Genomic DNA, 24,198 nt, shown 5'->3' with positions numbered 1-24,198 from the left:
CACTCTGTTCTTTTTTGCTCATTTCCATTTTGTCTATCCTTACTTAGTCAGCTTCTTAAGCCTGTCTATGAATTTTCATATGCCTCTGGTTTATTGCATTGGCAGAACACATGTAATAATTCTACACTGAAGTAGGTTTCCTTTGATGATAAAGGACATTTACTCAAGTACTATACTTAAGTGAAGTCACAGGCAAATATTCTACTTCTCACTCCACTACATTTATTTAACAGCTGTAGTTACCAGTTAATTAAACTTTTTTTGTACAAAACTTATGATCAGCTCATGAAATCAGATTGCTACAGTATATAAGTGATTAGAATTAGCTCCAGTCACAGCTTTAGAGAGGGCTTTCACTGATTTTACATCAGTTCACCAATGATGGAGAGACATCCTGTAGAAACAGTTGAAGAATGTCATCTGTGGCTGTGGAGGACATGTGTCAAGTATAATGATGCTGGGATTACAGAATGCTAATTTATGATGAAGCTGGTTGCATTATGGGAAATGCAGGACCCAGAATCATCCATACCAGGGACTAGTGTTGATTGTTAGTCGGATATCATTGCCTCTGCTGCTGCATTTTTTACTCTTATTTTTCAGATCGGCAATACAAAGTACCAAGAGTAAACCTTTAAAATGTAATTTTTGGATAGATGCTTCCTTAAGAATAATCCAACAATATAATATAACACTCCGAAAAGAGACATTCATCATAAGTATTTTTTGCTTTTGACGCCTCACATTTTGCTGCTAATATTTATGTACTTTTGAGTAAGCAGAATTATGAAGTTCTTACTTTGAGTTATTGATGAATACAAAATGTATAAACAGGAATTGATGAATTGCAAGTGAATATTGTCACCTTTATGAATTTGTACATATATTTGACATGTTGATTTCCTCCATTTTGACAGTACAGTATTTTATTTACTGGAATCCACATTCTATAAAATTATTTAAAAACTTTCATAATGATATAAAAGATGCTAATAATGCATCAGTCACAATGATGTCGATCTTCCATTTGAAGTGTGTTAGTCTTTCAAGCTCATGTGTTCTTGAGTATAGCTGCACCCTGCCGGGCTAATCTGCAGGCCTTCAGGTTTTCCAGCCACATCAAACTGGGAGCCAAGATTCTTCACCCCGAGCTCCTCATGAGTGAAGCACTTTGTGCTCCAAGCTCAAAATAGCATGCGGCTCTCAATTATTGGGTAAGGAGCAAACACAGGTGTGGAATCCGAACCACCACCACTGGTGCCTGTGCCACAGAATAAAGCCACTCTTGTCCCAGAGAGCATGACTAGGAAGGCCAGATCCATGCCAGGCTTTGAACTGCAGAGACCACTTGGCCTGTTTGGTGCCGGAGCTAAAAGAGACCTTTTAAAGGTGTGGAAATGAAATGTCCCACATCAATCATGCATTTCCACCTCTGAATTATTCAGAAGTTGCTGCTGCCTGCTGATATATATATATATATATATATATATATGTGTGTGTGTGTGTGTGTGTGTGTGTGCGCTTGTGTCAGGATATGCATGTATTTCTAAAGTTGTGTCATTGTGTCTTTATCTAGTGTGTGTACTGCCTTGATTGTTTGGAGGAATAAAGGAGGATTGAAAGTATGTACTTTTTAAAAACAGGAGAACTTACCATCGCTGTTGAGGCAAACTTTTTTTGTGTTCCTGATTTGAAATTACTATAAAACTTTTAGTATTTTATAAATGACTTAGCTCTTCCAAGCAGCAATTAAAAATACAGTTTTTTTTCCCCCAGAACTGAAAGTGTATTTTAAAGTCTATAATTCTTCCCTGCAGCTAGCTATAGTAAAGGACAGTGTGTGTGTGTGTGTGTGTGTGTGTGTGTGGAGGTGGGAGGGGGGCGACAAAGAGCAGAGCTCAGTGGTGTCTGCCACAGACAATGAGGGCTCTGTTTAACTGGCTGTGATTCTGCTGGTGTGGATCAGGTGGCCCCGTTTAATTCCAGGTTTTTGGCCTCTCTCCTGCTGCTCTGCTTTTCTCTTCTCAGCACGTTCTTTGCATTTATGGGGCACGCGGGTCCGTCCTGTGTGAGCTAGGTTTCAGAGGGCTGGACCTGGACCTGGACCTGGGCTGTGCACTGATGAATTGCTGACTAATTGGCTGAAACGAGAAGATGTGGATGGTGTCACAGAACCAGCCAGATACCAGGACACAGTGAATTGTGCTGGTCACTCAACAATATGAAAAAATATAAAAGGAAATGAGGGCATTAATTTAATTTAGCTGTCAGTTGAGTCAACACAGATTGCTGAAACTTACTTCCTCATAATGCTGATGTTTTATTTGTATATGTAAAAAAACCTGGTGTTGGCATTCTCCTGCTCGGAGATTGTGTGGAAAAAAAAAATCATCAGAAAATTGCTGTGCACAGAGGAACAAGTATTAAATTAATCCATTAATTATTTTGTTAACTTTTCATAAGTGGGAGACAAAGCCCCTCACGGAAACCTATTTTTACAGTAAAAATAATGACAGCAGATTGTGCGTCTTAGTTTCACTGTACTGTCTGTAGCCAAAAGATCTGCACAGTTGTGTGTGGCCCACACAGGAAATTAAGAAACCTCTGCAGCTTTAAGCATATTTGTGTCTGAATTATCTTGGAACAGCGGATTTAAACAAAACTGAAACAAGGCTCAGCGTGTGCTCGCTCTGGGCATGTGCGGTCAGTGGGCAGCTTAAATGTAGACCTTCTTTGGAAGAGATGACCTACCATGGTTTTTAAGTTCATACCAAAAATTATTTTAAAAATGACCTTTTCCATTTTTAATTTTTTTAATTACTTTTATTATGTGCAGTTTGGATTTATTTTTCTGCGTCAGTTTGGCCTGTTTTAACACATCAATCCATCTCAATATGATGGATGAGTATTAAAAATTTGAAAAGAAAAATTTGATATTGTTTAATCACTGCAGCTGCAGAGGAACAAATGAATAAAAATATAAATAAAAAAATGTCGCCTCCTAACAGAATGAATTAATCTTTAAAATGGCATTATTAACACGCTGGCTTGTGCTATAGTTTTGTTTCTTTAAGTGGGATTAAAACACCATCAGGTACTGTGAGTGTATTTGACAGATGTAAGTGCAAGTGCTTCATATTTGGAGAACTGGGATAAAAACATGCAACTTCCCCACTAATGCATGCGAGAAAAACCCTGTTGCATCAGTGAGTGAGTGTGTGTGTGTGTGTGTGTGTGTGGTCGCCGAGGGACCCAACAGAAACAAAACCTATTTATTTTAGGGAGAAGTGCATGGGGCAGAATGAAGATGAGACAGATCCCCTTTAGGAAGTCTTGAGCCAATCACTGCGAGTTCATCACAGTCTCCTCACTGCTGTGCACAGCAAATACAGTACACTGCAGCCAGTGAGTGTCCATCCTCTGTGGGCATTAATTTACACAGATGGTTCTTATATCAGTGGATTAGAGAGCATATTTCCTCAATAAGTGAAAAAACAAAGGCTTTACTGAATTTATTATGTCTTAATTGAGGAGACCTACATCAATGTATATTTTTGTGTGAACAAACCTGCTGGATTTTTTCAGTTTCATAATCTCGTTCAGGGATTGTTATCAGTGGAGCTTACATGGGGTCAGATATGTAGAAACAAAATACCTCAGGTAGTTCCCTCCACATCCAAAATGACATTAAATTAATCTCACATTTTTGTCTAAATTAATGTTTCTGATTTTAGCAGCAGTTGTAAATTGTATCCAAAAGGCTTACTGCTTCAAAAACAGCAAATTCAATATAAGGCTTGTGCAAAATGTTGTCATGCCAGTGTTATAATAATACAGATGTATCATGGTTACAATTGATAACTTTTCAAAATGAATTCAAATTATATACATATCACATTGTAGCTGGACTGTAACTTTTATTCTCCTAATTTAGCTATTCTTCTATTTTTAATTGTTTTTTTTTTCTTTTTAAATAAAAGTTACTTTGCCTAAATGACCTTCATACATTTCTTGACTCTGTTTTTCTTTAAAATTATTTGAACATGAGCTATAAATTACATTTAAAATTTGCTTTACATATATCTATATCTTCCAACTTAAAGATATCCTTTGAATTGTTGGTAAAATAGTGATTCCCTTTAACTGTAATTTGAATTCTATCTAAATAGACCATGTTCTACAAGACAATACTATAAAACATATTTTAATTTGAGCACATACATTCTCTTTTATTTTGGTTATATTGGCAAACATCGATAAATCAAATTCATTCAAACCAGAAATATCAAACTTATGAAAATTCCTACACGTCCACAGAAGCAGTACAAAGGCCCGCAAATGCATTCTGAGACAAGTAAAGCTTCATGTACACAAGTCATTCTTACATGTGGCAGAGTGTTAATGGAGGTGGTGTAGCAGCCTAGGCTCCCTGTGCCCTCCAAGGTGAGCCCTGTCTCCAACCAGGCAAAGGGGACCATGGGAAAGCTCACATGCCGATTAATCATGGCTAATGAGCTGGAACAGTGTAGCTTGAGCTGCCTTCCATGACCATCTAACCTCTCTCTCTCTCTCTCTCTCTCTCTCTCTCTCTCTCTCTCTCTCTCACACACACACACACACCCGCACAAACACGTAATGTCAGACACGGACAGACATGTGAAGAGCAGAATAACAGACATATTTTTTACTTGTAGTGTTACTTTGCCATTAGATTTAAACATGCTCTTGATAATCAAAGAAACACATATTTTGCTGTTGGTAAATGTGGCATTAAGATTATCAGAATAAACATTTTTTTGCCAATTTATTTTTAAATATATAACATTAAACTATAATTATTTTAAGGCAAATCTCTCAGTTACGTTTAAGAACATTCAAGTAAAAAAAGAATTGAATAAAAGCACTGTGTTTAAGATTTTTGAAGTTGTAGTAAAAGGAAAAACCTGGTCTGCCAAATTTCTTTCTTCAATAATGTTAACAAAAATGCAAACTAACCATTGTGTATTCACAGTTCTTGGCATCAAAGTGACCCCTGCAACCAGTGGGTTGTAATGAACAGAGTTTAAACAAACAGGAAAGCAGAGCGATGACTGAGAGGAGGAGGAAAACAGACATAAGTGATGTCATTTAGAAAGTGATGAATGGCAAAGCTGATGTTGATTAAAAAATAAATACTCAAAGTATTTTTCAGTGATGAAAGGCATGCCACGCTGAGATGTATGTATGACTCCATTATATATATATGTGTGGGCAAAAACTGTATGTTTTCATGTACGACACCATTTTTTACTTTATATATTCTCCCTAATACTCAGTAATCACATAAAAAAAACTAAGTGAACCTAAGTGGTGTAAGCACATAAAATAATAACATCATCCCTTTTAATGTCCTACATGGTGCAGCTTTCATGTTACATATGGCAAACCGTATATAATGTGGTTTCTCGACCTCTCTCTGGCTGCTGAGGAAGCTACAGCTGTGGGCCTCTTACTGTAACAGTAATCCTTGTGGCACATATATCTTAACTGACGCTTGTGAGTGCACATTTCAGTTATCATTCCTGAAGGCACATATATCCTTGCTCGGACTCCTGTTGCAGAGTGCCCCGTCCTTGTACCCTGGCAGGTGATGCAACCGAGAAACCGTGGAAGGCGATTGTCATTTAGATTCTTGCTGTTCGGAAAATAGGTCCATTTGTTATGTGATTACAGTCTCCGTGAGTAGAGGTCAAGAGGGTGTGGTGGTCTGTAAATCCACACTGGTAATCTATTTGACAAAGGTTGGAATGCTGAGGCAATGGGTGTGGCCTTCGTATCTCACAAAATCATTTTTATTATGACTCACGGCTCCCTCGGATTGCATGTTTATATTGTAACCTGATGCTCAGATGTTAAATAAGAAATCTGAGCCTTCAGCCTGCACTGTGGAATGTATACCTGAGCAGTGTCACATATGAGCGCTAATGGGTACACATGCACACACACTCCAGCGGATGCTCACTTTTACAGACACACCTGTCTGTAGTTTAAGAAGCGACTAATGGAAACTTAGGCAAGTGGTCCCTGCCAGAAATTTGTGGTATGGGTGTTCGTGTGTATGTCATCTGAATAAAGGAAGGTTTAGCCAAATCCACCAACAGCTCATGGCACATATCCCACTGTGAGGCATCCAAGCCACAGGAAACCTCCCACCATAACATGCTGTAGTTAAGATGTTATTCTGAGTGTTGCTGCTACAGTAGCTTCACAGTCTTGAGGGCTTTCATTCAGTTTAAGGAGTCATTCTTTAATTTGAGGTCAGATGTAAGAGTCTTATCCACCAATTAGTCATAAACATACCTCACTCAAGTGTGTAATTACTTGTAGTTGCTCACAGGAGCTAATGTATCGACTCAATCACCAACAAGCCTGAGTAAAAACATCTAGGGCATCACACAAGTTTGTGATTCCCAAATCAGCTCACGCTCCTTCGTTCCATCAGTGTGGGAAGAGAGGAGGGTGGGGTGACCTCTCTGGTGTGTTTCTAATATCTCCCCAAAAATCCCTGCGGGCAGAATCGTCTTGGGTGTTCCAGGGTGGACTCTGGTGTTGTTATATTTAACGGGTTCCCAGCACAGACAGCAAGAAAGCAGGGAGAAGAAAGGGGAGGAAAAGAGAGGGAGAAAGAGAGCTGTGTGATGGTGAGCTGACGGCAGAGTGTCGGCCTCACCTGGAGAAAAAAAAGCACCCTCTGTGCATGGCTTGGGGTAAGATCTATGTTGCCTTCTCTCTCCTCCCCTCTCACTCTCCTTTTTCTGCTTCTTGGTGGGGAGGAGGGATATAGGTAATGACGCTTAAGTGAGCCTGGTGTCTGGTAATGTAATATACACAAAGCCCTTGTCAGGTCTGGATCCAATAATGTGTCATTTACCAGGTCTGGAACAGATTGGGCCAGATGATCGGAGTGAACCTTTGCCCGGGTGAAGAGTACTCAGCATCACTCGGCCTGGAGGCCTTACAAGCAACCTCTCCTCGCCCCACCTAACTTGCACCTTTCACCTCCTCATCCCTTGTAAACGCTGCTCCACGCTTCAAATAAGATAACATTGTGTGACTAAATTGTACAATGTTTCAGATGTGACATAGTTATATTAAAGAGTTTTTCTCAAAGATTTTTGCTCCTAATGTCAGTGTGGTGTTAGAGTTAGCTCAAAATTTCTAGCCACGAACTCCATTTTCGTACCAAGGCACACATTTCCACGTAGATATGCAGATGGCTGACAAATTAAAAGGAAGAACAAACATTTTGATTTGAAATGTTAACAGCCAAGTTATGGAGGACCTTGCAGAGATGATGTGTATTAGTTGTATTTCTACGTGTCCCAAGTGAACACTTTAACAGTGTTGGCTTGAAAGCCTCCATGCCTCAACAAGGCTTCATCAACCCACCACTAATGGCCTTCACAGGCTCCAGATCTCAACCCGAACTTTTGGAATAATGTGTTAGACAGTGTTCTGCAAAAACATCATCAAAACACCAAATGAGAGAATATCTTTTGGTCGAATGTTGAGCACAGAGACTTGGATAATTTATGACAAGGAAGCAATGAAGCTGTTTTGCAGGCTCAAGGTGGAATAACACCTTACTAAGACACTTTGTGTTGGTTTTTCCATTCATTTGTCACCCATCTGTACGCAGACTTCAGAATGTGGTTTCTGGAAGCCAAACTCCCCAATCTGTCAGTGCCTCTGATGTTTCAAACAGCACTTTGAAACATGCAGCAATATTGAGACCATTCAAAACAAACTCCACCAAGTGCACACCGTCCAAATGGTTCACCAAACCTCAAATAAAAACCATTACTGTCAATAAAATTCTCCATCCAGAGGGAAAAGAACAGGTGCATCCGAATATCATGAAGATAAGTGGAAGGTGCTCTGTGTTTCAAATACAAACGTTCACTACTCTCCCACTTGATGCTAGACCCAAAGACATTGTTCCTACCATCATCACTAGTTTGACATCAGTGAACGGCAGTATGTTCACAGGCAAAGGCAGAGGTTGAGAGGTTGTTGGCTGTGGTTCATCACAGTAAGTGTTTTCCTTCAACAGCATCAGTTTTGGTGGATCTCGTACTCTTAACTTGTGGTGCTCAGTGAAATCCCCTCACCATTGATAATGGGGTGGCACATTGATATTGAGATACTGAGATAAGAGATACTGATAATTTTGGTCCGTTGCTACATAAATTATATCAAAGACCTAATTTAAATGCAGAAAAAGGTTTTCTCTACATCCAAGTATGTCTCTGACCATCCTGCAGAATTTGACATGGGGGCCAAATCACTCTCATTAAGTCATACAAACACTTGAAAATTTGGCTCAACAGACTGTCGTTAAGTTGCATATTCAACATTTGACCCCAAGATGACTGCATTCATCTAAAAGGCTCTGTTGTTAAAGCCTCTGCACCACTTCACATCTCTTCTCTCATTTAAGTCTAGTGTAACTACAGTACTGTGCCAGTAATATCCATAACCTTAGATATTCCATATGTACATATTTACCTTGGCAGAACTAGTTTCAGGTGCTATGCACCTTTTAAATTGAAGAGCTATATAATTTCACGCCCCTGGGAGATTTTAAAGCTTTACTACTATCCCATGTTTTTTTATGACTATTGTAGATTTTCACTTTTCAATTGATTGTCAGTTGTCTGGCATTAGGACTGTTTCTCTGCTGGTTATGTGGCTGTCTGACAATAAATGTTCCTTGTTCTCAGGTCTCTTTTGAAAAGAATTCTTGATGTCAATGACACCTGCTGCTAAAATAAAGATACTTGTAGCATTAGCCTAGTAGCCAAGGCTGTGCATTTTATATTACCTTGTTACATTCTGGAGTCACTGCTTAAGGTTTCAGAGGTTTGGTGCTTGAGTGCATGCTTGTTAGGGTAGATTGGGCAGCTTCAGATTATTGACTTTGGGATCTTAAGGTAACATGTTGTTCAGGTTAAAAGTGTATTTGGTAAAATCTGTCATGCCTACAAGTAAATAAACTATTATTACAAAATTAATGAATACAATTAATTTCAAGATCATATTTTAAAAAACATATATAAATATAATAATGATTGATATCACTTGCCCGCTCACTTTTTTCAGGCATTACTGTAAGCCAACTATCATGTAGTCTCCCTCCCTTGGATCTTGTGTTTTCACAGGCACCATGGTGGGTATATAAGATCATGTTGCTAATGACTGGTAGTAGTGAACTGTGTTTTAGAAAAGCAACTTATCAGCAATTTGTATCCGAGGGAGAGTGCATTTGCTCACAGTGGTAATTACAAACACAGGGGCCAATGGGGTTGAAGGAGAGCAGGAAGTTGGGGCTAAGGGAGCATGTGTGTGAATTTACCACTTCGTCCCTGGTTGACTGGGTCCTGGGCCCGGCCACAGGCCCACACAGAGAGCTGGGGGCCCTGGTCGTCCATAGTGGAGGATGAGAGAGAAGAGAAAGGGAGAGAAGGTTTGAAGGATATAGAGCTATAACCAACTGGCTTCTTCTCATTGTGGCTTCAATCTTTTACAAGATAATAAAAACAAAACTGTCCTAGCCTGGAGAAAAGTGGACAACAACATTACAGGATAAGTGAGAGAAAGTCCATGGCTATTTATACCATTCCACCTTCACCAAGCTCAGAGGAATTTCCTAAAATGTTTTTTTGCTAAGCTAGAGAAGGAGGAAGAATAAAAAGGTGAGAGGAGGGGATACAGACAAGATTTCTGTCTTTAAAAACTCCCACCCCTCCTATTACATAGTTCAAATGTGCAGTGGTGTGCTCACCCAGGCGAAGTCATTCTGGAGGCACCTCAGGAGTATTGTAGCTCCCCTCCGCGGCACAGACTCTGATTTAGTACTGTTAATAAACATGATGTAGTGCTTACAGCGATTGCCCAGACAGGAATGTTTCTTTTTTACTTCTCTTTTTCATACCTACACACACTTTCACATGTTTGCTTGTGGCGCTGAGAGAGAAGAAGAAAATGTGGTGCTGGATGGTTTATTTCAGACCCTTGCTGCTTTAATTATTTAAGCAGAGGACACAGACAAATTCTTTTGGGGCAGGTTTAGCACTGTAAAATGCCACCCCATTTCCTAGAATTATTACAAGGGCTGCGACTGTGGGCTGTTGTTTCCTGGAGCAGCTCCAGCAACTTGTTGGCTGAAAACACCAAGGAGACAGTGCTCAGACTTAAAATACATTTCATCCAATATAATTCTGTGGTGTTTTTATTCTGTTATATTTATACAGTGCACATGTTTTGCTGCTCAGTATACGTACGGAAAGGTGCACTGTCAAAAGTAAATGTCAGGTGAACAAAGCTTTTGTAACTCTGCACAATACCTGACAGGGTACGCATGCAGTAGCATTCAGATAAGGCAAACTTTTGCTCCCTTCTGTGCATAGCTTTGGAGCTTCATTGGTCTGATCATTTACTGTATGCCCAGGAGGGACTATTCACAAAGGTAGTTTGCTTGTTTTGAACCTCCTCAAAAAAAAAAAAAAAAACATACCCAACAACCTGGATTTATGATGGGCCTGCCAGCTTCTCCTTGGCTTCCAGCAACATGCTCCAGGCACAGAGCCCACACGGTCATCCACAGCTGGCTCTTATTACAAATCCATACAGTAGCCATTCTTTTTCACTTACCCCCCTCCCTGTTTGGTGACGCTTATTAGAAATGTAACATACTAGTCTAGGAGTTTGTTACAGATTTATGTGTCACAGGTGCACCCTTTAAAAAAAAAAGAAAAAAAGCGTGTAAGGTTTTACTGTGCAATCTGGGACATGACAACATATCTACATGCAAGAAGGGAAGAGTGATTTTTTTTTAAAAGTCTGGTTAGTAAAGAGAAAGTAAGAGTTCTGAAACTGGGAAACAAATTCTGCATTTGGCCCAAGGCTGGTGAGAAATACGAATTTCTCATGAAACCAAGACTAAATGTAAATGTGGAGATGTTTTTTCTCAAATTCTGAATTCTGCAACAGATGTTAATAAGTGATGTAATTTTGATAGATTCATACATTTCATGATAGGTAATGTAAAGCAGTTATTTTTCCGTAATCACAGATTCCATTTCTACTATTCAGATATATCAAATACAATCTTGTTTCTCTGAGCTCGAGTATTTGCAATCTTAATGTTCGTAAAAATTTCACAAAGTAACATGAGTGTTCACCCTCTCTTGTAAGGATTGTCTGTATTCGAATGAATTTCCTGAACTGCCTCCTGATGGACTCTGACTGGTACCTGGTGTGTCTGCTGCCTGTCTGTCAACACCAGACACCCTGTGCGTGAGCCTTAGTGCCGGCAGACCGTTTCACCCAGAGTCTGCAACTGCTGCCAACACGTGGATGGATCACACCCCTGCCCAGAACACTAGAGGCATAATGGAGCCCTGAAATTACTCCTGACTGACTCCTGGCTTTGAGCAAGCATGGACACATTTAAGAATTAGAAAGCATTCTTCTCCGAGCTTCTCAACATGTGACCAAAGGTGATGAGTTCATGGACTAAGCTTTGAGTTGTAAGCTGGGGTTCTGACAGTGTCTGTCTCTTTCCATCTTTGCCTCAGTCTTCAAGTTTCACAGGCCGCTCTCCCTCAGATCCTGTCCCTCCCCTGCCCCTGTCTCGACTCCTCACTTTGTCTCCATGCTCAACTACACCTCTCCAGTTACGTGGCACCACACCTCCCGGTTGTTATCCCCCTCAGCCTCTCTCCTTTGACTCAATCCCCACCCTCTCATGCTGAGTGGGAGGACACTCAATGCCTTTAATGTGGCCTTGGCCCCATGTTCCTCCTGCCGGTCGGGCTGATCCAGGAGCAGTGGGTCCCAGCTACACCCTGGGTGATTGATGGCAGGGATGCCCTCTCCTCTCACCCTCCATGCCCCACCCCTGGCTAGGCGGACAGCATAGCGTTTCATGAGCTCATCTGTGTGGCGCCCAGGCACCTCAAACGCAGGCACCACTCTTGTCTCGTCCCGCATGACTCCCTGGGGGATACAAAGCATGTGTGACCTCCCTTTACCCAGCCTGCAACCCCATCTACACATGACCCTCCAGTACCCTCACTGTATCATCACTGTCTCCATGCTCAATCCCTCTGACAGCCAGACTTTAACTCACACTAAATACCAGAATATCCCTTCACTCTGTATTTAAATGTCCATCCTAATCTGCTCATTATAGTAGCCATGAAATGAAATGTCTCCATTTCATTCACTACAGGTACATTTTCATGCACCCCCAATTTCCTTTTGTGCTTTAAAAAAAAAAAAAAAAAAAAACCTGAGCGCAAATACATGCATAAATATTACAAAGAAAATGTTCTTGCTTGGCTGAAATGTAACATTTGGCCCACTGAAAAAGAAAAAATAAACAATGGCTTTGCCAACCTTGACATGGCAGTAATTGCTTATACTTCCACTGTAGACAAAATATTGATGTCATACTTTTACATCGACCCCACTATCAGCCCAGTATACCAATGGGTCCATATATGGTAGCTCATTTAAATCATTGAACGAACCAATGGTAAAAGAAAAGTTCGGTTTCACGAACAGCAGTCTCCTGTTTTGGGAGCCATGCAGCCCAACCTGGATTTGATCATTCTGTGTACTACAGCTGATTTACAATTCAGAGGCCGCATCCTTCGGAAGACTATCACAGTCTTAATAGTTGTACTGTTGAGCCTTTGTTGCCCAGGAAAAGAAGGTCACATTTCACGGCTGCATTTTAAGGAGCCTTTGAAATTGGACAGCCTAGTCGCACCGCTGTGACACAATCAGCCTTCAAATGCAGCTTCCGAAGGATGCTGCCTGTGGATGAGAACACACTTCCTCCTTTGCTTCGCCTAATGATAAAACATAACTAGGGGTTGTAATAATCCACTTGCATCTGCTTGATGAGCTATGGGTTCATTTCTCATTAGATTTTTCCATGGGCCTGTGCAGGAAATGATGTTCATGCATTGAGGTGGAAAGTAAGGATGTGGAAGTCATGGTGGTGGGTGGACAAGTATTGTATCAGACCTTCATATGCGAGACTGGAGTTTGCATTCTGCAATCTGCAGTTAAAATGTTTCAGATGCTTACCCCAACCATACCTTAACCATTGTTAATTTGCCATAACCACAACCATACCATTGTTGCCATCTGCAGAAAGTGAGAATTTAAAAAACAAACAAAAACATTAGCACTGAATGAAATTCTGGGTTTTGCACAATTGTCTAATATTGATGTTCTTGTCTGATAAGGCTGCCACTGGAGATCACAAAAAAGAATCAAATTAAGACGGCAAGGGTGTCGCGACTGTGTAATGACAAGATTTGAGTACAAACAAGAGCCCTTGTTCCATGTCAACCCCCACCTGATCACAATAGCAGTAAAACACACCTCAGGGTACACCTGGATCAGAAGAGATAAAACATAAATGTCATTTTAGAAAAGTAGGGAGCAATTACATGTCGTTATGTACACATGTCAGAATTGCCCTCTTGTCCTCTTGATAATATTCACGCAAAGATAGTATTGTGATTAAAACCTGCACCAAATTTTATTTTGTTCAACTTTCATTAGTCCACTTAAAATTTGCACATCATCTTAACAGAAACATAACATGATTATTAGATTTGCGTCATGGTTCTTATCAGGGCTGAAACTACATAACAATTATTTTCATTATCAGTGATTGTTTTCTCAGGCAGTTCTTTGGTCTAAAACATGTCAACAACAAAAAAATCTGTTACCTGTACAATTTCTAAAAGCCCCAGCTACGGTCTTGAAACTTGCCAGACCAAAAGTTCAAAATCCCAAAACAATAAATTAACCATCACAATCAGTAGCCAGAACAAAGGAATCTGGGGTATTTTTGCATGAAAAATGTAATTAAAGATTTATTGATAATCAGACTATTCGCCAAGTCATTTTTTGTAGATAACGAATTGATTAATTGACTAATGATTTCTAGCTCTTACTCTCAGTATGGTATGAAAGGCTGCCCTCATTCCTCAACAACTCACCCTCACCCTTTCATCCAGCTGCCCACCTTACCTTAACCTCCCCTTCAGGAAGCCGGGAGAGGCCTGTCCTCCTCTGCATGTGGGACATTCCAAGTGGGAAGGAATCTGAGGACACTGATCACCTAATCTCTGCGACTGAAGCAGCACCTGTTGGTGCAGCACTGGAGAGGAGGGAAATATCCAGATCAGTGGCAGCTCTTGGTTGACCTGATACACTTCCCTCTGTATCAGATGGTGCTGGCTGCTACTTGACAACCACTCGTCAGTTTACACAGACAGGATGAATGATGGACTTTAATTTCTCACAAAGTTTTGTTAATGTGTGAATTGTTAAAACAGAAGTTGATGACTGATCGAAATATTTGGCTTTGTAATGTTGGCAGTTTGATATCTTGCCTTGTCAACCCTTACTACCCATGCGGTCACTCAATCAGCCCTATTTTGGGGCAGCTCTCCCGCCGCAGAAATATTAGTTTCATCGAAACATTAGAGCAACCTTGATTGCTGTGAGAGCATTGCTGAGGGAGCCATCTGACCCAAATGAAACTAGATCATTCATGTAAGAATAGAGCACCAATGAAAAGACATACAGCACAGTCTAAGAGTCTTGCCTGACAACCAATCAAATATCTTGCCCAGCTGTTCATGAGGTGACCATGTGCTGAAGAGGACCCTGAGAGACTGAGCAGGGACATAAATCACAGAGCAGGACGCTGCAGTTGTTGCTCGTGTCTGCACGTGGTGAAGACACTGAGATTTTTGCCATAGCTGCTTTTGAGAGCTTGTCATTAGATGTGTTTGTGTCATTATTCTGTTTACACTTGGGTTTTGTAAATGTGTCTCTTGTGATAAATCGCTTGCTGCCCATAAACACCTCTGTTTCTTAAAAGTAACCCACCACAATGACTCTTAAATTAGAGCTGAAAAACAAGCAGTTCTATAAAAATCCTCTTTTTATTGGTTTCAGATCATTTCTAAATCTGGAACCCATGATGAATGTTCACTGCTGGCTTCTGCAAATTCACTATAGATGAGTAATATATGTGACATGAGAGCTTGCCTGAATGCCACATGTGTTCTTTGTGTAGACTACAGTGTGAGTGTACCCATGCTTCGGTTGATCTTGATAAATGATCTGGATTGCTCGTGGAGTGAGATTGTTAATGTGGCCAGAGGAGGTCTAGTTTTTCCTCTTGTCCAAGGTTATTTAAACTAAACCAACCATTCCTTTAAATGTCTCAAATCCCGTACAGCATGGGCCACAGCCTTAATGCCTGACAGAGGAACGCTGTTTTGCATGTAGCCTGATTATTATCTGCTACACAAATTGCTAGCAGCTGGGTTGTTCACGGCTGACGGTTCCATAGTTTATGTATTGAAACTGTTGGAATGTGGACAATTACCACTTTCACTTTCTCACAAAAACCCTAATACAGTTTACATAAACTATTCTCTTGAAAATCCTACTTTAAAAGAGCTTTATGAGCCTCCAGGGCTGGTGCAAGCAGATAAAGAATTTGCTTCTCATTTCATGCAGCTCTGTGGTAGCAAGGACAAACAAAAAAGGAAGCTATTTTTCTTGAAAAAGATGATTTTTTTTCACATAATTTCACTTAAACCACGCAAGTCTTTTACATAATTGAGTTTTAACAAGGCTTCATGTAAGTGAAATATGTTGTACCACCCACCTCTAAGGTCCGCTGAAGGTTAAATTTTACCAGACCCGAAGCTGGACTACTATATCTCCGTTGTGATTTAAGGGTCACAGAGAGAGGAAACCGCAAAGAGGGTAGCCAGCAACCTGTTGAACTCCCAATAACTTTCTCCTCAGAGTTTTTGCTGCCCATTGTGTGCCGATTTGTCACAGTGCAGACTTTGTCGGAGTTTTCCGACAATGTGAGTAGATGAATGTCTTTTTATGTTTCATTTTGGCAATGATCATGATTGCTCAAGTAAACGAGAAGACACAACGCGCAAATTTCTAACAGGATCATTTGCAATGCAAAAGTTGATCTAGCTTTTAAGAAAACACAATATTAATATGGATAATCCTGTAATTTTGATTTTGAGTGTCTATTTTTTCAGAGGAGAAGTGGACTGAAAGGAGTCAAGCTGTCCTCTCGTCAAAAGCTGGTGAGCACCTTGCGAGTGGTCGAACAGTTTAACCTATAATTACTACAATTAAAATAATACTCATATTAACAAAGAGAAATTGCTTCCAAATGGTCTTTCACATGCGCAAGAAAAGAAAAGAAAAACAAAAACACATGGCACGGTTTGGCTTCAGAATTTTGGCACCAGAGCGTGACATGTCAAATCTGAATTATGAATCTTGCATATATAAGTAACTGTAGCTGGTTTTATGAAACAGTACAAGAAGGGGTTTTGCTGTGTGACAGTGAACTCACAATTTCAACTTCCAGGAGCAGAATTCATGCTTCACTCTTGTTCTGGTGATGGAGATGGCCATTTTGTTGCTGTACTCTCACAATGCATGCTGGGAATTCCCCATGTACTTTGTAGGGAATGAGTTTGACTACAGGCAAAACAACTCTTGATGTGTGTTAAGCCACCGAGAGGATTTTGAAAGTTGTTCATGGACCACATAACTAAAGAGGTCAAGGAAGGGAGTGGAAAACAAGATGGGGTGTGAACACAGTACAGTGTGTGTGTGTGTGTGTGTGTGTCTTTGTGTGGATTTAGGAGCTTCAATGACTGATCATTTCCATTCTAATCTCTCACACCAAAGTGGTCTCTCAGGACAAAGAGTAAGGTAGAGTCAGGGAAATACAGTAAATATTGCACATACCACCTCGACGTGTCACAACCTTTTTTTACAGGGAAAATTGCAGGGGTTGACATCAAAGTCAAAAGTACACTGCCGAAATCAAAATGTCAGCCGCATGCCCAATAAAAATCACTGGACCCCTCACTCCTGTGATGAAGAGAAACAAGGGAGACTCCAAAGTCAACATAATTTTCCCTCTTTCTTCAGGAAAAAAAAGCCCACTTGCAGGTTTTGCCCTTTTGCTGCTCACAGACTAAGGAGCGCTGTTAAAGAGACCTCCAGCGGCATGACTGCTTGAAGATTTTTTCTTTTTACCTCTGGTAATAACGACCTCATGTCCAGTAAGTGCCCTCCCAGTGAAGTATTGATGTACAGGCCTGTTTTGCTGTGTGACTGTGAGGGAGTGATCAGAGGAGTCCTGCGGACAAAAATCGCACTGCTGACCCTGGACATCAGTGATTGATGTCAAATGTGACCATGAAACCCAACAGGGGTTGTTGTACTTTTGATTTTATTGGCCACCATGTCAGGCTGTCTGCTCTCTGTGGTAAAAAAGACCTGCTTTGCTACAAGTCTTTGCTATAAGTCTTTGTACATGAACGCTGTAGAGACACTGCTGAACAACAGTATAATCATACATTAGGGTTTGGTAAATAAATTCTTGTCCTATTTGTAGAGGCAACAATAAACAGTGATATCCATATGACCACAATGATATAGAATATTATACCCTGGGTAATTCTCTGCTTCTTAATTGTGGAGCACAGAATGATCCATGTTTGGTTTCACGTAGAGATAATGTAGGAATTTACTGTTAAAATAAGATTAAGAAAACATCGGCAAATGGATCTTAAAGAAATTATGTAACTTTCACTAAATAGCAGCCACTGTGGCCTCAGTGTGTATTGAATTAAATAAGGGTGTGTTTTATTGTTTATAAATTTAGTGTTTCATTTGTAAGATTATGTTTTGATTCTATTTTTGTCTATATTTAAAGCAACAATACAACATTCATATACAAAAATATGATTTACCAAAAATATTTTTTTAGGTAAGATAAGATTTTTATCAGTGTAAACAGGAAACTTTTATATTCAACCTGCATCTCCACAAAATTACATTAATATTAGCTACTAATTTGTTTTCCCTGTGATGTTTTGATGGTAAGTTTAATTGCTTCAGTTTTTGTTCTTTTTTTTTTTTTTTGTTAGAAACATATTCCTGTCTTAGAGTGATGGTCATTGTGGATGGTTGGTGTACAATGTGCAGGACTTTGACACAGGAGAGTGGAGTTTAGGGAATATAAGCACAAAGATTGTGGTTTGGGTTAAATGTCAATAAAGTAAACATGTTGTATCTCAGGCTTCAGGTCATAGTGGGCTGTTTCTGTATGAAACCAAGACCACAATGTGTCCCCAACCTTAACAAACTAACAAGTTTAATCATGCTTGAGTGGATATTGTAGGAAACCAAATGAAATGTTGTCAGATTAGTAGTATATTTCTTGGGATGCGGTTGTTATTTGAAACATATCTGCAAAGTATTCACTGCCAACACAAAATACTGAGGGCACATACAAAACGTTGACTTGAAGCATGAGACAGGGTACATTAACTTTTTTTTAATATTTAATCAAAACATGATCTTCCCCCCAACCTCAACCATGTTGAGCCTAAACCTACTGTAACAACAATGTGGGAAGACGGACACCAACCCTGGTCTCTGTGAGCAAAGTTTTGTGCTTTGTGCAGCCAACCATTCAGCCCTCACCCCCTCACTACAACCTCCTTACAATATAGAAGTCACTCTTCCTTGACTGCAAAAAATATTGCCAATGAACATAACCAAGCAGCAATTACAAAGGAAATTAGCTGTACATGATTATATTTTGAGGAGATTGTGTTACAGATAAGTAAGGCGAGATATTTATATCCATCTTATTAGGATAAATAACAGACTTCAGTAGAAAAGAGGGCGTGACCATTACTGAAAGCTTTTGTCTGTACATGCTTCCCCCAGATGTGACTTTTTGAAATTTAATACCAAACTATACTCCTTTTAAAATTCATCAACAGGAGTAAACTGTTGAGAGACCAAAAGGAATAAACACAAATAAAATGAGCACAGACTGACCAGGTTTGTAAACAGGAGCAAGCTGTGTGCAATTTACTGACATCATGTTGCACAATTTCTGGGATCTTAAGTTCAAATTCAAGTTCATGGTGCTACCCCATGCTGCCTTTTCAAGGTTCAAATATGCAAAGCTGATACTGTTGGCAACGGGTCATTTTGTCCGTGCCTGACCAGTGAGCGAGCCATAGCCAGTGGGTGGGGTTTGACCACAGGGACCAACAAACTTGGCTTGATCAGGGTGGGTCTCTGACAAATACTGCGCGGGCAGAACTGCCTATCTGCTGCCTGACTAATGTGTTGATTCTTTATGGAGACTGACTGGAATATGATTCCCACACATCATCATCCATCCATCTATGCCTTCCCTGTGTTTTGCTTGAGCCTGTATACACATACGATTTGTGGAGGCATTTATGTACACACATATGCACATAAATCTACATTGAATATACTGGTTACATAAAATATCATGACTTTCAGACATAACTTTACAGTATTTGTTCTACAGATTACAATAATTTTACATTGGCCAGTCAGGCAGCAGAGGAGGTTCTGTTGTGTTGAATCTAAACTGACTGCTGCTGTTATGTACCAGAATATGTCTCATATGTGTATGTGTGTGGGATTAGTGCAGAGGCTAGATGTGTAGAGAAAAGCAGCGAAGTAGAACACCCTCCCCTCAGCGTCCTCAGAGTGCAGTCAGAGCAATGGGGGAGATGTAAAACACTGGCTGCATTTTTCTCCACATTTGTGCATACTCAGAGAGGAGAAAAATAGACCTGTGGTTTATAATTCCCTGATTTCTCTGGAACATGTATTGAAATGTAAACGAGTACAATAAATTCACTTCTAACGGCCTTCCTGGGAATTAGCCACATAGTCTGGACTTAAGGAACTCTCGTACTTTCATTAAAAGCCACATCATTCCTTGTTAAAGTAACAGTGTCCATCTCAGAGGCTGCAGCATGTGCGTAGTGAAACTGGGTGATAACATCTGTGCTCAGAAACATTGTGGTTAAAACATGGATGCAATGAGTGTGTTGGGTTTTCACCAGTATCTCCTCACACTTTCCAAAATTGACCTTTTTATGGCTACATTGCTGATTATTTTTCATATGGCTCACCTTGTTTATGTAGTGTTGCTGCAGCTGATGGTGCGCTCACTGAAAGATGATGACAATAGCTTCACAAAAAGCTTTCAGTAATGACATTTTAATATGCATCTCCGGGGAGGCCGGGTGGACCAGGTCAGACAGAGGAGAGGATTTCTGTTATGAATGTATAAATGAACTCTTACTTCAGTTGCATGTTCTGGACTCAGAAGTTTGCGCTCTCCTTTGGGTCTGCAGGATGTAAGTCAGCCCAGGAGAGGAAACAGAAGAAGGTATCTCTTTTGCTCTGAAACCTCAAAATTTGCAAATGTATTGATATGGAAAACACATTATGCATGTTATTCATAGACTGTTCTTGTGCATCTGTCATTATAAAAAACAGTGAAGCTTAAAAAAAATTATCCTAATTTCCCTTCTTGCCTGGACTTAGATAAGAAAATTGGTTTAGCTTTGTCCAATCTTCAATGACGGGAGCCCTTATACACTGGGGGGATGGGGGTATGTGCCAGGCTATCTATATCTTGGCTGGGAGAAGTAACTTCCTGGAATCTCCACTGGTTGCCTAGATGCCACCGCTCCTCTCATCTAACTTTGAGCAGGAATGCAATTAAACATATTTCCCAAAATGTCAAACTATTCCTTTAAATACCTCCTGGCATTTTCAAGCAAAAAAACAATGCGTTTGGTCTGTATCAGCTGTTCCCTGGAGCCTTTATGGCATCAATCAGCCATCTAGCCTGTTAGCGTCTGGTGGTATTGCCAGAAAAACATAGCTTGGGAGGCAGTTGGAGCCAATAGGGATGGAGAAAGCAAGGTAGAGAGAAAGAGGAGAAAGACAGCAGGAGAGAGGGCAGCTATGTGCAGGGGAACTGGGGAGGCACTAGGGCGTAATTTAAACAGGCGACGGCTGTTGCACAGACAGGAAATGAGAGGAAGGCTAGTTCCTGGGATGGAACTGAATTGGATGTTTCAGACCCAGACCAGTATCAGAAAGAGGAGACTTATGTGGCGTTGTTAAGGGTAACAGTAAGGTCATTGAGAGCAGCATTTCCCTTTCTGATCACTGAGTGAGCTTGTCAGCACCGCTATCTCAGTTCCCACATCCCTCTCAAATCATTTCAATGGGCTGGATTCAAAGTCTGAAACTCAGGCCGGAGCTGAATAAGACCTCCTGTTGCTCCGCCTGTTTATAAGCTCCGCTCTTATATGCCTCCGCTTTGATTTGAAGTTTTGGGCAGTTTCATCCGATGGAAGGAAGTCAAGTTGAAAAGGCAAGAATTATTTCAATATTACATCAAAAAACAGGATAAAAATTCTGCTTAGGACTTGTCTGAGAATGCCCAATGTGACTGGGTCTTTTTTTTTTTTTTTTTTTTTAGTCTGCAGCTTTGATTTAAAACAGACACACAATACCATAGTCAGAACCCCACTCTACCTAACTGTTCACATGTCAGTGTGCGGGAGGAGCAGGCAGGCCTAAGCTGCTCTGGACTGTGTAACATCCAGCCATCTTGTGAGTTCTCACTGCTCAGACTCATGAAGTGCAGAGTCCAGTGCCAGCCCAGCAGATTACTGCCCCTAATCAATCTGATTAGCCTGAGAGGGTGGACACCTAGGCCCACATCTGGACTGCATGCTCTTGTTCCCCACAGTTTAGTCTGACAGCAACAGAGCCGAAGCATTTGGCTATACAGGAAGCTGATTCTGATCAGTGACGGTGGTGGCAGCAGCCTTTGTGCGCTTGCTAGTGTGTGTATGTACTTAACTGTTGCGTTAGACTCAACCAAGCCAAGTCCTGATAAATGAAGCATGGTAAATACAATCATTGGAGGGATTTCTCACACGCATTAAATTTTAAGTTTAATAGTTGATATGAGGTTTTATTATGACAGATGGCATGAGAGGAACGTGTGGGAACCAAGACATCCGCACTTTTAATGCGATCCCAATTTAACTGTTCAAATGAATTAATTTCTATAGTAAAATTTCATGGCGCTCCCCTGTGAGCTCATTTCAACCATGCTCTAAAGATGGTGAAATACAAGGCCACACGCATCAGCCCAGTTCCCCTCACTTTCACTGCAAGAATAACAGCCACATAAGTCATTCCAGGCCTCCTATTATAAACAGGTGTCACTTTGGTGATAAAAAATGACATCTTAATTCAGAGGCGAGACGCTTTGTCAGAGCGGATTAACACATCATCAGAAGCGATTTATTTTTATTGTGCCAGCATCATTTGGGTGGAGGTCGAGCATGTCAGTGTGTTCTGGCCTCTGCTTCTCTCTGGGGAGAGCCACAGTGACAAGTTCAGCCTTGATGTCTCTCTCTGGATGAAGAATCTCCTGACAGGAGATTAGTACTGTACCGTCGCTCCTGGGAACAGATGAGAATGTTTAAGAGGTGTTTTGTTTTGGTTTTTTTTCCAAAAGTTGCTTCAGTTTCAGTTTAAACATCCATGTTTGTACTTAGATTGTAGGACAGTTTGAAATGTGTAACATTACAGCCAGAATAAAAAGGAAAAGTTAAACATGATAGTATTAAAGCAAAGTTATGGACAATGACAAAGATGTTGATAATGATGAGGATGATGATGGTTTAGTGTCAGCACGGTTCATTACTTTTACCCATTTTGTGTTAGCCAAGAGAACAACAAGAGTCTATTTTAGAGAGGGCATACACTGTGGGAGACCCAGGAGGCAGATTAATGAGGAACATGAAGGTGTGGATCTCACCAACTTTCACTATGGTTATAACTTAATACTCCGTCACAGTAACTGTGTTGAAACGCCTTATTCTTCACTAGCTAACAGCACAGGGGGAACTGACATGCAGTGGTCTCCGCAGGCTTGTGCTCGCTGTGTTTATGGACACGCCCGGCACTAACCGTCTGTTTCTTATAAAGGATATCAAACAGGGAGAGCTGCCTGAGCCACAAAGCACCTGTTTCCGACACTTCCACTACATGTGTTTGCTGCTGTGTTCAAAGACCCTTCAGAGGATGGAGACATCAGTTGTGCTGCTTTTGGAACTACTGTACATGTGAGTTTTTTTTTTTTTTTTTTTTTTTTTTTTTTTTTTTAAATCAAGAAACTTTTGAAGTTGGTGTTAATTTCTACAGCAGTGATATTTTGTTACAGTCACTGCACAGCTTTAGCTATTGTTTGTTCATTTTTTACTTTCTTTTACATTGAAATAAAAGTGACTGTTTTACAAATGGAAAATCTAATTCACCTACATTTCAGGCCATCTTAATTTGAAAATACTATCATATGTTGTTGCAGGACCTTGTTCTCTCTCCTCAAAGCAGTGGGGTTGTCTTACTCTCATTATCTGTCATTTAAACTTTTTCAAATTAGGTTTTCCTCAAAGGTTATACATGCAGTGAGTGATTTTGGCAAGGTCGTTCATGTGAAACAGTACATATGCACACACATCCTGCAGGTTATTAAAGGGAGCCGTTTATGAAAAACACACATTTGAACATCGCGTACAATACAGTATTATGATGACAGTGATGGTGCAGATGGACGGTCAACACTGTGGGTTGTGACAGGGGATGAGCCAAATGTGATAAGGACAGAGGAAAAACAGTTTCAGGAAGACAGCAGGGTTTTTGTGTCTCACAGCTCCTGCTGTATGAATAGATACTAACATTTATAAACACACGTGAAGTGATAAAGCCAAGCCCTTAGGAAGGAGAGGAAACAGCGTTATCGCCAATGTTGTTGCTAGCAGCAGGGTGGTTTCAGGTAGGGTGTGTGTGTGTGTGTGTGTGTGTGTGTGTGTGTGTGTGTGTGTGTGTGTGTGTTTTGTTTTACTTAACAAGTCAGTTCAGATAAACACCTTTGCAACCCATTAGTTGAGCTAATGGTTTTACTCAATTGTTCTCAAATCCTTTCAATGAAGAAAATAATGCCAGCTGATAAAAAGTTTGTTGTGTTACATTGTCTGAAGTCTAGAGTCCCATTAAAGTTTCAGAAAGGATCCGCATAATGTATATTTTGTTGTATATCTATGTCTGGCGAGCATGGTATACCTGAACAAACATGTGTAAAGACATTTGCATAGACAACCAATGCAGTGTAAACAGAACTAT

This window comes from Trachinotus anak, unplaced genomic scaffold (genome assembly GCF_046630095.1).
Source record: "Trachinotus anak isolate AG129_WGS33_773 ecotype Australia unplaced genomic scaffold, CSIRO_AGI_Tana_v1 ptg000012l, whole genome shotgun sequence".
In the NCBI taxonomy this organism is placed as follows: Eukaryota; Metazoa; Chordata; class Actinopteri; order Carangiformes; family Carangidae; genus Trachinotus; species Trachinotus anak.
This window is presented reverse-complemented; position numbering follows the sequence as displayed.